Consider the following 13898-nt stretch of genomic DNA (forward strand, 5'->3'; position numbering starts at 1 on the left):
TCCAGAGGGCAGAGGTAGTACAGGGATTAAGGCACTGCCTTGCATGTGATTGACCCCAATTCAATCCTAGCACCACAAACAAGGACCCAAACACACAGCTATGAGCAGAACCCCAATCACACAGCCAGTAGAGACCTTGAGTACCACCCTGGTGTGTCCCCAAAGCAAAAACAGAACAAAAAGAACCTCTTCTCTACATTTTCCTGAGATCTGTTTAAAAGTAAGACATTCCGGGCTGAGCAAGAGTCCAGCAGGCAAGTTACTTGCCTTCCACACAGGATCAATTCCCAGTGTCGCACATGGGCCCTGAGCATCACCAGGAAGGAACTCTGAGAGCAGAGCCAGGGATAAGCCTTGAGCACAGCCAGGTGTGATGACCCCCAAAATAGAAAGGAAGAGGGAAAGAGGGATGGAAGTACGGATGGATATAGAAGGAAGGAAGGAAGGAAGGAAGGAAGGAAGGAAGGAAGGAAGGAAGGAAGGAAGGAAGGAAGGAAGGAAGGAAGGAAGGAAGGAAGGAAGGAAGGAAGGAAGGAAGGAAGGAAGGGAAAGTTTCATACTATAAACATGTCATTAAGGAAACAGTATTAAAAAGTGCATAAAACTTGTTAATAATCATATTGCATAATAATTCATTGGTAAAAAGAGAGAATGTAATTACAACTCAAAATAAGATATGGGAGTAGATATGTATAACTTTTTCTATTTAAAATATAGAAAAATAGGTATCTATCAGAACTATGTATTTAAAGATAATAAGTATGAGAAAATACACTATTTCTTAGTACTATTGAATACATAAGAATTAGAAAGATCTTATTGTTTTCTATCCATATTATTTCATAAACATAGGAAACATTTTTATCACAAGGTTTAGGCAAAAGTAGAAGTGAAGTAATTTTATTTGTGAGTCAAAATTCATTCTTCTTCTCAATAGGAAGGTTGCCTCACTGTTCAGATTTACCAGAAAATCATATATACAATAGAAGCACACAATTTATTATGTTCCTAAATGCTTTGTGTAGCAATATATATATATATAAGTAAATAATCAGGAGCAACTAATGATCATTAATGTTCAAATAAAGTATAGGTATTTCTTAAATGCATCAGAGTCATAAAAATACTAATTTCATAAAAGTATTTAACTCAAGCCATTAGTTCTACCTAGAGAATAAAAGTAAGAGATAACTAGCAGACACTGATACTCATATCACTGTATCATAAATTTCCTCCACCATCACTGATTGTCTATTTCCTTTGTATTAACATATAGCTCGCTTCTCCACTATTAATTACTTCACTGTAGAATGAGATTTTTCCCTCAATTCCTTGCAGACTACTAAGTGCCCAAATGTTCAATCTAGTCTCAGCACTGAACATTTCCTCCACAAAAAGAAGATACTTGTGGATTATATTTTACTTCCAAAATAAGTCATCTATTCCCCCGAAACTCACCACCAAAAGTCCTAATATTTAACACTTCCCCAAACTCTAAGAATCTTTTTTACTTTACATAACTTTATTAGAAATGTCTATTTGTGTAGAGAAATTTTATTGTTTAGCCCTGATGAAATATTTCTCTGCCAGATATCAGCTTCTATATTTTTAAACATATTGAGCATTGTGAGGACTGGAGAGATAGCACAGCAGGTAGGGCATTTGCCTTGCACAAGGCCGACCTGGGTTCAATTTCTCCACCTCTCTCGGGGAATCTGGCAAGCTACCCGTGGCGTATTCAATATGCCAAAAACAGTAACAGCAAGTCCCATAAAACAGACGTTACTGGTGCCTGCTCGAGCAAATCGGTGAACAACGGGATGATAGTGCAGTGCTATTGAGCATTGTGATTTTTCAGCATCTACAAAAATAAATATAACCTATGAATCTTAAGTAGTGGGCATCTAATCCAATTGCAATATTTGGGTGACATTTACACTTAAAGCTATACTTTAAGATTGCTGGTTTGGGCTGAAGAGATAGAAAAGGAGGTAAGATGGTTGTTTCCCTTGCATTTGGCCAATCCCACTACAAATCCCTGACACCACATATGGTCCCTTGAAAACAATTAGGCATCTCTGCTAAGCACAGAGCCAGGAATAGCCCTTGAGAACAGCCAGTTTGAGCAATAAATAATAGAATTGCCTTAAAACATTTTGTCTGAGATGCTTAGATAATTCAGATTTATATTTGCAATCATCCTTTTAGGTGACTTTGTTCTCTAAACTTCCATTCAGTAGAGTTCAGAAAAGCTTGTGTTTTCTAGGAATCGGTGATTTTTTGCCCCTTTATTTTCAGAATTATCTCAAGAAGATGGAATTTCCTTCCTCAACCCAACAGTATTCATCCCCAAAGAGAAAAGTAAGAAATTTTTTTCTAGCTGTGAAGAAACCCATTCCCATCTCAAAAGCAGATTATTAAGGGGGAAATAAGACTTACATGAAGACAGTGGAAATCAGGGTCTTCTTTCTTTACAAATAAAATATTCCAGTTTTTTAAATTGTTCTTTTTTCCAGAAAGTTAATGATTATACTTGTCTTAGGTGTCACCAAGTAGACGTTATTTTAATGGGTAGGTGGATTAATGTTCAACTTTATTATTGGCACAGTCCACAGAAGTTTAATTTTTTATAAACAAGAGGAATGACAATAAGAAATGGTGAGTATGAGCTCTGGGTTCTTATTATTACTGGTGGTGATTTGGAACAGAACATTTGTCTTATTCGTTTGACTTACTATAAATGCAATATTATAGATTTCCCCTCATAGTTTTCTTGAAAGAATATTCCTAACAGGAAGATACTTAGGGCTAGTCATACCGTATTGGAGTATGTCCGATGAAAGTATCATCCCATCGGACAATTCATCTGGGACCTGAGTTTACAAGTCTCCTTCCATTGTTTCTAGTACAGGGAATCTTGAAACCTGGCTCCTTTTATATTTAAAAAGTAATTCCTAAAATGAAAGCTCCCCCAACTCACTACAATCTACACATAGTAAATCTCCCTCAAATACAAAAAACATTTTCCAATACTCCCCTAGAGACCTAAAACTGCAGATACAACACCAAACCCTACAATAAAGAATATATATATGCATTTGTGCTATACATACGTGACTGATAAAATTTAGTCTATAAATTAGCACAATAAGACAATAATATATAATAATCAGATTTATAAACTATATTAAGAATTATGTGACTATGATTTCTAAACATCTGTTTCTGAATATTTCCAGAATTACATTACTGACCACAGGTAACTGGAACTTCTGAAAGTGAAATCGTGGGAAAGGAGTAGCATTTATTCTTCTTTCACAAGAGCTGTGGTATTGTCAGTGTGACGAAATCATTGTACTTTGTTCATTTACCTTAGAATACCTTCACTAACACAGAACCAAGAAATATGTCGATACTCTGATGGGTCAGTGGTTTCACCAGGTATACAAGCTCCTAAGGTGGATCTGCTTCCATACTTGCATTCTTTGCAGTCCTGGGCATATTAACTCCTTTCTTGCTGTTATTCCTGGGAATCCATTATCGTTTCATCCAAAACTCCTTTTAGAACCAGAAAGATAGCAGGTAAGAAAGAAAGCAGGTAAGACATTTGCCTTGCATTTGATTAGCCTGGATTGAATCTTCAGCGCTATTATACCTCACCAGTAGTGATTGCTGAGCACGGCCAGGAGTAAGCCTTGAGTACAGTTCGGTATGGCTCTAAATACAACAAAAAAAGTCAGTGTCACTGTCATCCCATTGCTCATCGATTTTCAGGCACCAGTAACATCTCTTATTGTAAAACTTATTGTAACTGTTTTTGGCGTACCGAATAGCCAAGGGTAGCTTGCCAGGCTCTTATGTGCGGGTCGATACACTTGGTAGCTTGCCGAGCTCTCAGAGAAGGCGGAGGAATCGAACACGGGTTGGCCACGTGAAAGGCGAACACCCTACCGCTGTGCTATCGCTCCAGCCCACAAAAAAAACAGAAACTCATTTTAGAGTTTTATGAATTTATAAAAGAAAAGGAATCAGTTATTTTGTTGATTTTGTTTCTGTTTGTTCGTGACCAAATGAAGCTGATTTATCTATTATAATCTATAAACAGTGACATACTATAACGTTCCCACATTCTATTCTTTGGATCACATAGATTACCTCTGATACTAAGAAATTAAATTGTCCAATAGTATGATATTGTCCTTCAGCTGACGGTTTAAATTCTTTGTCTAGTATCCTTCTCTAATATTTCATGATATGCACTTGGTGGTGATGTGAACCCTTTTTTTGATGATTCTTGACAACAAAACTAGGAGTCACTACTGAACAAATAATAGTAGGCTTTCTTTTGGGATGCATCCATTTCATAGATTTAAAATTTTATCCCATGATGCTGTTTAATAAATGTGCTTAGATTTTTTTAGTAACAGTTTCTCAGAATTTAATATTATAGCAGTATGAACTTACTCTTAAAAGACATCAGTGTTGTTTCTACCAAAAAAGATTAGGATAAGGGCACGATGCATTTATTTGGCTATTATGTTAGCAGATGCAGGTGAAATTTTTATCTTACTGAGTTAAATTTTGCTGGTAATTGTCAGTCTCTCATGACAGAAACCCAATTAAAGTGTTGTTTTTAAAAAACTGCACGTGGACATCAATTTAGTGGGCATTGAGGGCTTGATTTTTTAATAATGGAGAATATTTAAAATCTGATGATAACTTAAGGAAAACTCATTTTCACAGGAGAGTTAAAATCAGAATTTTCAAGCAGAGTGTCAATACATCATATTTTTATGGACTGTAGCACTGTCATCCCATTGTTCATTGATTTGCATGAGCGGGCACCAGTGACGTCTTCATTGTGAGACTTGGTGTTACTGTTTTTGGCATATCAAATATGCCATGGTTAGCTTGCCAGACTCTGCTGTGCAGGTGAGATACTCTTGGTAGCTAGCCGGGATCTCTAAGAGGATGGAAAAATCAAACTCAAGTCAGCAGCGTGCAAGGCAAATGCCCTACCCACTGTGCTATCACTCTAACCCTACTTTTATGGACTAATTTACTGAAATATTGTGCATTGTTGAAATGTTGTATTTCAGCAATATTGTGACCTTGTTCAAACATCTTTCTCTGAAGTTACATGCATGGCTTTGAAAAAATGTCTTTGGTATTTGGTTTCCTATTGTTGTCTTTCCTGAGAGAATCATATTAATAACACAACTTTTCTTTTTTTTTAATTTTTAAAATTTTATTGAATCACCATGAGATAGTTACAAGCTTTCATGTTTGGGTTACAATCTCACAATGATCAAACAGCCATACCTCCACCAGTGCACGTTCCCCACCACCAATATCCCAGGTAAACCCCCCCTTTCCCACCCTCCCCCTGCCTCTATGGCAGAAAATATTCCCCATACTCTCTCTCTAGTTTTGGGCATAATACCTTGCAACACAGACACCGAGAGGTCATCATGTTTGGTCCATTATCTACTTTCGTCATGCATCTCCCATCCCAACTGGTTCCTCCAGGCATCATTTTCTTAGTGATCCCTTCTCTATTCTGTCTGCCTTCTCCCCTCAGCTCATAAAGCAGTCTTCCAGCTATGGGGCAATCCCCCTGGCCCTTGAATCTATCATCCTTGGGTGTCAGCCTCATGTGATGCTACCCTACACTCCACAAATGAGTGCAGTCCCTCTATGTCTGTCCCTCTCTTTCTGACTCATTTCACTTAGCATGATACTCTCCATGTCTACCCATTTATAAGCAAATTTCATGACTTCATCTCTCCTAACAGCTGCATAGTATTCCATGGTGTAGATGTACCAAACTTTCTTTAACCAGTCATCTCTTTTAGGGCACTCAGGTTGTCTCCATTTTGGCTATTGTGAACAGAGTACCACGACTTTTCTATATGGAGATTTGATTTGCCCATGCTACTTTGGTTGTGTCCCTGATTTTGCAGTCATGCAAGATGCTTTGGGTCTTGTAGCTGCCATAAACTTGCTTACTAGTTCTTTCTTACTAGTTATATGTCTGACTGAGAGCATCTGTAAAGGCAATTAGAGGCCTCCCAAAAAGCCTCCATCCCTCTCGAAGAGCCCAGCAAGCTACCGAGAGTATCCTACCCGCATGGCAGAGCCTGGCAAGCCACTGTGGCATACTTAATATGCAAAAAAAGTAGCAATAATGCTCCTTAGTCCCCTGACCCTGAAAGAGCCCCCAATATGCCCTCATACTACACTAGCATGTGACAGGATGAATGGAGACATTACTGATGCCCACTCGAGCAAACTGATGAACAACAGAATGACAGTGATACAGTAATACTAGTTCTTGAACTGGCCATGACTCAACTTGGCATTGTCGAAAAAGAGAACAGGCCTGCCTCATTACAAAGGTAGTGAGACTTGCCTATATGTCCTCTATCTTCAAAATAAGAAGACAGAAAAAATGTTGACTCTTCTTTTAGTGTAACTAGGTTAAGTAGTCTGTTTTCTTTTCTTTTAAGTATTTAACCTTCTTGTCTAGGAGAAAGGGCTTAACTAATATTCTGATTGGCTAGGTCAGCCAGGGTAGACATCTATTCGACTAGAGAATAGAAATGAAAATCCTGATTTTACACATAATCGACTGTGAGTTTTCACAACTCAACAATACGCAGCACATAAGACACAATAAATAAGAAATAAGAACAGTGAATAAGAAATAAGGGGGCTAGAGCCATAGCAAAGCGGGTAGGGCGTTTGCCTTGCATGTGGCTGACCCGGGTTTGATTCCCAGCATCCCATATGGTCCCTCGAGCACTGCCAGGAGTAATTCCTGAGTGCATGAGCCAGGAGTAACCCCTGTGCATTGCCAGGTGTGACCCGAAAAGAAAAAAAAAAAAAGAACGGTGGGCTGTGGCGAAGGCAGGGCCTGGAGCAGGTCCAGCGCAGTCAGGACACAGAGGCCGCATTCGGTGGACCAGACATGACCTCCGAAGGAACCAAAAAGACCAGGGAAGGATGGGCAACGGCCAGACTCCCCAGTGTCATCCAATCTCTACCTTTACAGCCAGTCATAGGGCCTCGTTAAGGCCATAGTCTTGGTCATCTGAGTTCCATCACCCTAGTCTCCTCGCGGTCCTCAAAGTCTCCAAAGTCTCAGCTTTCCTCCTCGTCTTCTTGTTGTCTTCTCTTCGCTGTTGTGCTCTATCTACTTCCTTTGTCCTCTGCTTCGGTGAGTGCCGTTGTGCTCTTTTCTGTCTCTCTTTTTTCTGTCTGTAATCTCTGGCTCTTTTTTCTGTAGTCTCTGTAGGTTCCTCTGCAGTGATCTTCTGTCCTTCCTCTGAAGCCTTTTAACCTTGGTGTTGTGCTTTTCTCTTAAGTTCTCTGACTTCTCTCTGTGCCATTGGGCTCTGTCTCACTCTTTCTGTCTCCTGGTCTCTAGTCTGCTGCCATTGTTGATTTCATCAGTCTCTGGTCTCTCCATCTTCTGACCTCTTCTAACCCCGTGGCCCCAGTGACCTTGGCGACGTTGTAACCTCCTCAGCCCCTTACAGCATAGTTAATATAGAAATCATGAAGGGTGGTGCAGTGACCTGCGCAGCCAAATTGAACTTCAGCCAGAGAGAGGAAATGAGAGCTGAAAGACGGGGTAGGCAAGTAAAATGTGGTCGGAGGTCATGCGGGGGAAGGGTCAAGCGTGCCAAATATAGACTAGAGACTGAACACAATGGCCACTCAACACCTTTATTGCAAACCACAACACCTAATCAGAGAGAGAGATCAAAAGGGAATACCCTGCCATAGTGGCAGTGTGTGTGGGAGGGGGGGAGACGGAACTGGGGAGGGTGGGAGAGATGCTGGGGTTACTGGTAGTAGAGAATAGGCACTGGTGAAGGGATGGGTTCTTGAACTTTGTATGGGGTAAACATGAGCACAAAAATGTATAAATCTGTAACTGTACCCTCACATTGATTCACTAATTAAAAATAAATAATTTATTAAAAAAAAGAAAGATGGGGTAGGAGGACTGTATGAAATATACTGCGAGTTTATCATAATCCAAGCTGGTTTGTATAGTGTTGTTTTAGCAATGATCAGTAGGTTTAAAGAGTTGTGTAGACAATATTAATTAGGCTGCGAAAGCAATTTTATTTTTGCAAGCGTTACTTGTTTTCTGTTTTTCAAATCAGCTCTGTGAAACAGGAATGGAGATGTGGCCTTGAGTCTGGCCAAGGTGGATGCGGGCCGGCTTTCCCTCCAGCCTCCTCTCAAGGCCAGTCGCCAGAGCATGGTGGCCCTTCGGCTTCTCTCTTGAGACTTCCTGCCAGAGCACAGTGGGCCTTCGGCTGCTTGTGCAGGTTCGCTGTCAGGGCTGGTTCACCCTCAGGCCAAGTTTCTCCACAGCCAGTCCCTGTTTTCTGAGACAAAGGCAGGGAGTGCTGGCCCCAACCCCAACAGGATACAAAGGTGGGGTTGAGTATTAACAAATCAACAAAGAGAAATAAGGCCACTCCTCCAACAGATTAACTCAAAGACAAAATCTCATCTAAGGAGATTACTAGGAGATCCGCAAAAGGGCGGGATTCCATCCAGGATGTGTTGCTTTCTCCTTTCCTCAGATAGTAATCCACTTAAATGTAGCACTGTAGCACTGTCATCCTATTATTCATCAGTTTCCTCGAGCAGGCACCAGTAATGTGAAGACTGTGAGACTTCTTGTTAGTGGTTTTGGCATATCAAATACACTACGGGTAGCTTGCCAGGCTCTGCCATACAGGCGGGATACTCTCCTTAGCTTTCCAAGCTCTTCGAGATGGGTTGAGGAATAGAACCCGATGCGGCCGAGTGTAAGGCAAATGCCCTACCTGCTGTGCCATCTCTCCAGTCCTATCCACTTAAATAGTCATAGTAAATTTACTTCTAATATTTCTAGCAATGTCATTTTATATGAGCATGGTATGAGATACATCATACCTTAAAGTTTGGTTCTTCCTGGGGATATCTCATTATATATTCTAGACCACAGTCCTCAGGCCAGGTTAGTCTTCCTAACCCCAGCAGGGTTCTTATTCAGTTACCTCTTTTGAGTCATGACAGTATTTGTCCATGACCATGCTCTTGCTTCATAGTTAAGTATTATGGTGCTTGTCCTGGCCCATTTTGATGCCATGGTAGCTCACAGTTTGCCCTGGGTCCATCAGTCCCTCATCGGGGCCCTGCTCTTGGAGTGCTAGGAACTAAGGGCAACTGAGGCTTAAGTCAAGTAAATATAAATGCCTGAGAGTAAATGTTATTTTGTAGTCAATAAACTCCCATGTTACATAGCACAGCATCAATTGTTGTCCTGTGTCTATACAAATAGGACAATGCTAAATAAACCATACAAATGACATAAAGGAAAGAGAAACACAATATAGAATTATTAGTTGTGCCTCAGTTGCACTATTGTGGGAGTGGCTCAATAAACCCTAAGCTCCCTGTGGGAGCAGCAAAAACAACCCAGTATTATCCAACAATCTACTGATTTCTGTTCATTCAGTTAGGCCTGATTATTTTGAAACTTCATTTCACACATGAATCATAAGAATTTTCATTCCACTTTGTTCAAGAAAACCATGTTTCTCTTAAAATAGGGAAAGTGTGTGTTCCTGTGTTAAGTTCTCAAAGGTGGTTTTGTGAATCTGTAGGAACGATGCTGAGAATGAGGGGCCTAAATGCTGACATTACAACAGGAGTTTGGAATGGCAAACAACTTCAAAGATCAGTGTAGACTTCAGATCTCGCAATGAACCATAGGCATTGTCTATTGCAGCTACAGAGAAAGCTGCAAGGTTATCAGAATGCTTGGCTGGAAGGCAGAGATTTTCTTCAGAGCCATTTAAAGTTCTTTTATCAAAAAAGTTGTTTTGCATCTTTTATTTTGTATCTTACCCTTTAGTATAGGGTAAGTATAATTATGTGTTATCTTAATTATGTTAGTATAATTATGTTAGTATAATTATGTATTATCTTACCCTTTAGTTGCTGTTTAAAAGATATGTCTAGGGCCTAAGAGAGTAAGATGTTTGCCTCTCAGGCATGGGACAAGTTTAGAACAAGCATCATCCCCAAGTCAAGGCTGACCCCTGAGCCACCACCAGATGTGGCCCAACCCCCACTTCTATCACTTGTCATTCTGTTGTTCATCAATTTGTTCAAGGGGGCGCCAGTAACGTCTCCATTCGTCCCTGTCGCATGCTAGAGTAGTCCAATGGTGTCTGCTTGCTCCAGGAACACAAATAACCTCAAACCATTAGTTCAGGGTCTTGATGAAGAAGTCTGACCGTTTTGTCAGTGGGCGGCGACTCGGTCTTTGACAACCCATAGAATCCAGTCGGTAACAGCTCTAGCCCCGCAATTGTCTCTAAATCACATTACGTGTCCAGCCCATCTGATTTTCGACACCTTGGCAAATGAAACAGCATCCCTGATTCTTGATCATCAACTTAGGTTGGAACTCGGATTCCTTTTCTAACTTGAGTGAAATGTGATATTCCAAGCATAGCTCTTTCTATTCCTCTTTGGGAGACCTGGATAACTTTCTCCTCCTGTTTATATAGGGTCCAGGTCTCTGAGGAGTATGTTAGTTCAGGAAGAACAGTGGAGTTGAAAAGATGTGCCTGGAGCTGGAGGTTCTTCATCTTCTTAACCACTTCTTTGATGCTCTTGAAGGCGTTCCACGCTGCTCTCTTTCTCCTGCGCAGCTCAGGTGCCAGTTCATTCGTCATGTTGTATTCTCTACCTAGGTACACATAACTTCTGCATTGGGAAATGTTCATTCCATTGAGGGCAAATGGAACATCAGGAACTAGTCTGTTTCTCATGAACATTGTCTTCATAGCTGCAGTCCAACCTTTTCACACAGGTTGAAGTCGGACAGCATTTGTGCCACTTGGCTGATATTTGTTGTTATTAGAACTATGTCATCAGTAAAGCTGGTGTAGCTGCCGACTCTCTTTCTTCACTTCCATTCCTTCCCATTCTATTTGTCGTATGATATTCTCAAGAGTGGCATGGAAGACTTTAGGTGAAATGGTATCGCCCATCAAACCCCTCTCTTTACCTTGATGATCACTTTCTTGTAGAATGGTGAGATTCTGGTGGTGAATCCGTAATACAGCTCGTGGAGGACCTTGATGTACTGAGTTTGAACACCAGTTTGGCTAAGGCTTCAATGACTGCTTCAATCTCAAAAGAATCAAAGGCCTCTTTTAAATCAATGAACATTAGAGTGGCATCTTGAACTCTCGCAAAACCTCAATGAGCTTGGTCACTATGTGGACATGGTCAATCGTGCTGAATCCTTTTCAAAACCCCACTTGCTTGCATGTTTGTCCTTTGTCTAGTGTTCTGCCAATCCTATTCAGGATAACTTGAATGAATAACTTGTAGATGACAGACAACAGGCAGATTGGGCGATAGTTGCTGATGTCACGGATGTCTCCTTTCTTGTACAACAGGACAGTCCTGCTGGATTTCCATTGGGACGGAACCTTGCATTCAGAGAGGTAGGGTGTGAAGAGCCGAGCCAGTGTATTGATGAGTACTGGTGGCAGATTTTTCAGGTATTCCGGTCTGACCTTATCTGGACTGGGTGCTGTACGCGACGAAATGGCATTTCGAATTTCAGAAGGGAGAACGTTTGGAATGACATATCCATCCTGTGGAATTTGGTATGTGGGCAGATGGACATGGCTATGGAAGACATCCGAATAGAAGTCATAGATAACCTTTTCCATTGCCCTTCAGGAAGATGTGATAGATCCATCAGGATGTCAGAGGGCAGTTATCTTGGTCTTATAGTTGGCAAAGGACAGGTGGGCGTTGAGAATACTTTCCCTGGCTTCTGCCACATCAGCCAATACTGTTGCTCTTTTCTCTTTGAGGTCTTGCTGCACAGCTTTGCGAGCTTGGACATTAGCTTTTGATTGTATGAGGTGTGCGCCAAACCACGTTGGCGAATGAACTCAAGAGATTCTGAAGACAGGAGTCTTTTTGTGGCTTTCTCTCTCTTGACGTTCCTCACACAATCATGGAGGTGCTGAACCAGTCCATAGTATTCTTTGTCGATGTTGTCAATGACAGCATCTTCCCAAATTGCTGCAATAGTGCCAAAGAGCTCCTAGTTGGTGGTCATTCTGGGAGTTCACTTCTTGAACTTTGTAGCCCTTTCTCCCTGCTCCATGAAGTAGAATTTTGCACGAAGGATACGTGGGTCCGATACCGATTTGGAATTTTGGGACAACAGCGACATCGGTCAGGCAAAACCATCGAATGAATATGATGTGGTCAATTTTGTTGTGAAATTGTCCACCGGGAGACTCTCCTGTTCGTAAAAAACTATGCACGCCAAAGGGTGTGTGTTCGCGGGCTCTCCGGGTGTCTCTGTCTCACCGCCCACTTTTGGTGCTCTGGAGCTGCTGTGTATGGGCTGATCGGGATGGCTGTTGGCCAAGGACCAGCGAGGGAAGAACGAGGACCAAGCTGGTTGCTGATTTTTTTACCGTTTATTCAATCTTCCATCTTTCTCATCTCCTGCACTCCTAGCTCTGTCCTCCTGCTGGATCTACTGCAGCCCTCTCTTGTCTCTCTCCCCTCCTTTTCTCTCTCCCCCTTGCCCCTGGGCTACATACAGCCAAGTAGCAAAATCAACATAAGAAAGCCCTTCCTGAGGGCCAGGCATTCCAAAGCCCTTCCTGACTGCCAGCAGGCAAAATACCTCTCAAGGTTTTTCTCCTTTCCCTAGTCCAAGAACTTAATCACATCTTAATACTAGTTATGTTTGTATGGACATAGCAAGAGATACATTGAGGTTTGCAAGGCAGCTCTTCTGGCAACATCTTGCCACAGACTCAGACCACAGCACTCAGGCCAGATTAATCATTCCTAACCCTAGCAGGATCCGAATCTAGTTCTCACTGTATGGATCATGACAGCATTTGTCCATGACCAAGCTCTTAATTTATAGTTAAGCTTTAGGCACTTTGGCCAGGCCCATCTTGATGCCAGGGTAGCACACAACTCACCGCTTGCCCTGGGTCCATCCTGTCCCTCATCGGGACCCTGCTCTTGGCAGTGCTAGGAAGTAAGGGCAGCTGAGGCTTAGGTCGAGAGAACAGATGCCCAGGAGGAAAATATCATGTAGAGTCAAATGACTCCCAGGTTACAAAAGCATAGCATTTGCTAAGTCTTCCTGTGTCCATACAAAAAAGGACATGGCTCTGAATAAACTATGCAAAGGACTCAAGGAGAAGAGAAAAACAATATTCACAAGTCAACAGAACACAAAGAAAGTAGTTACAAATAAACACAGAGGAATGGAGCAGTGTGATGGGAGTAACCCAATAAACCTAAACTACCTGAGGCTATGTTATCCTACACATGTCCAACGTTTAGATTTGGCCTTCTGGAACTGCAAATTACCATGGATGGTCTTGGTCAACATGATGAACTCGGACAGTCTCTCACCCTGTTCATTCCATTCTAGGCCGTGGGTCCTGATGTGAAATTCTTCGGGTGACCTTCTAGGTCCTATCTTGGTGTTCAAATCACTGACAATGGCCTTATAAAAGCTGTGGTCTTCTTTATAGAACTTCTCCAGCTCTATGTAGAACTTCTCAATTTCTTTTTAATTGTAGTTGTATAATGGTGTAGACGATGAAGATAGAAACTTCTGGCAATGAGCCACATCTATTCAAACGTAAGCGTCTGATTTGGGTTGTCAGGCATTTGAACAAATCCATGTTAATGGCCAAGTTCATGTTGACAAGGACACTGACACCACCGATGCCTCTACTGTTGCATGTTCCTAGAAACAGTTCTCCAGTGTCAAACACAGTGTGATGTGTTTGGTGCCATCTCGTCTCAGTCAA

The sequence above is a fragment of the Sorex araneus genome, chromosome 2, assembly GCF_027595985.1.
Source record: "Sorex araneus isolate mSorAra2 chromosome 2, mSorAra2.pri, whole genome shotgun sequence".
Classification (NCBI taxonomy): Eukaryota; Metazoa; Chordata; class Mammalia; order Eulipotyphla; family Soricidae; genus Sorex; species Sorex araneus.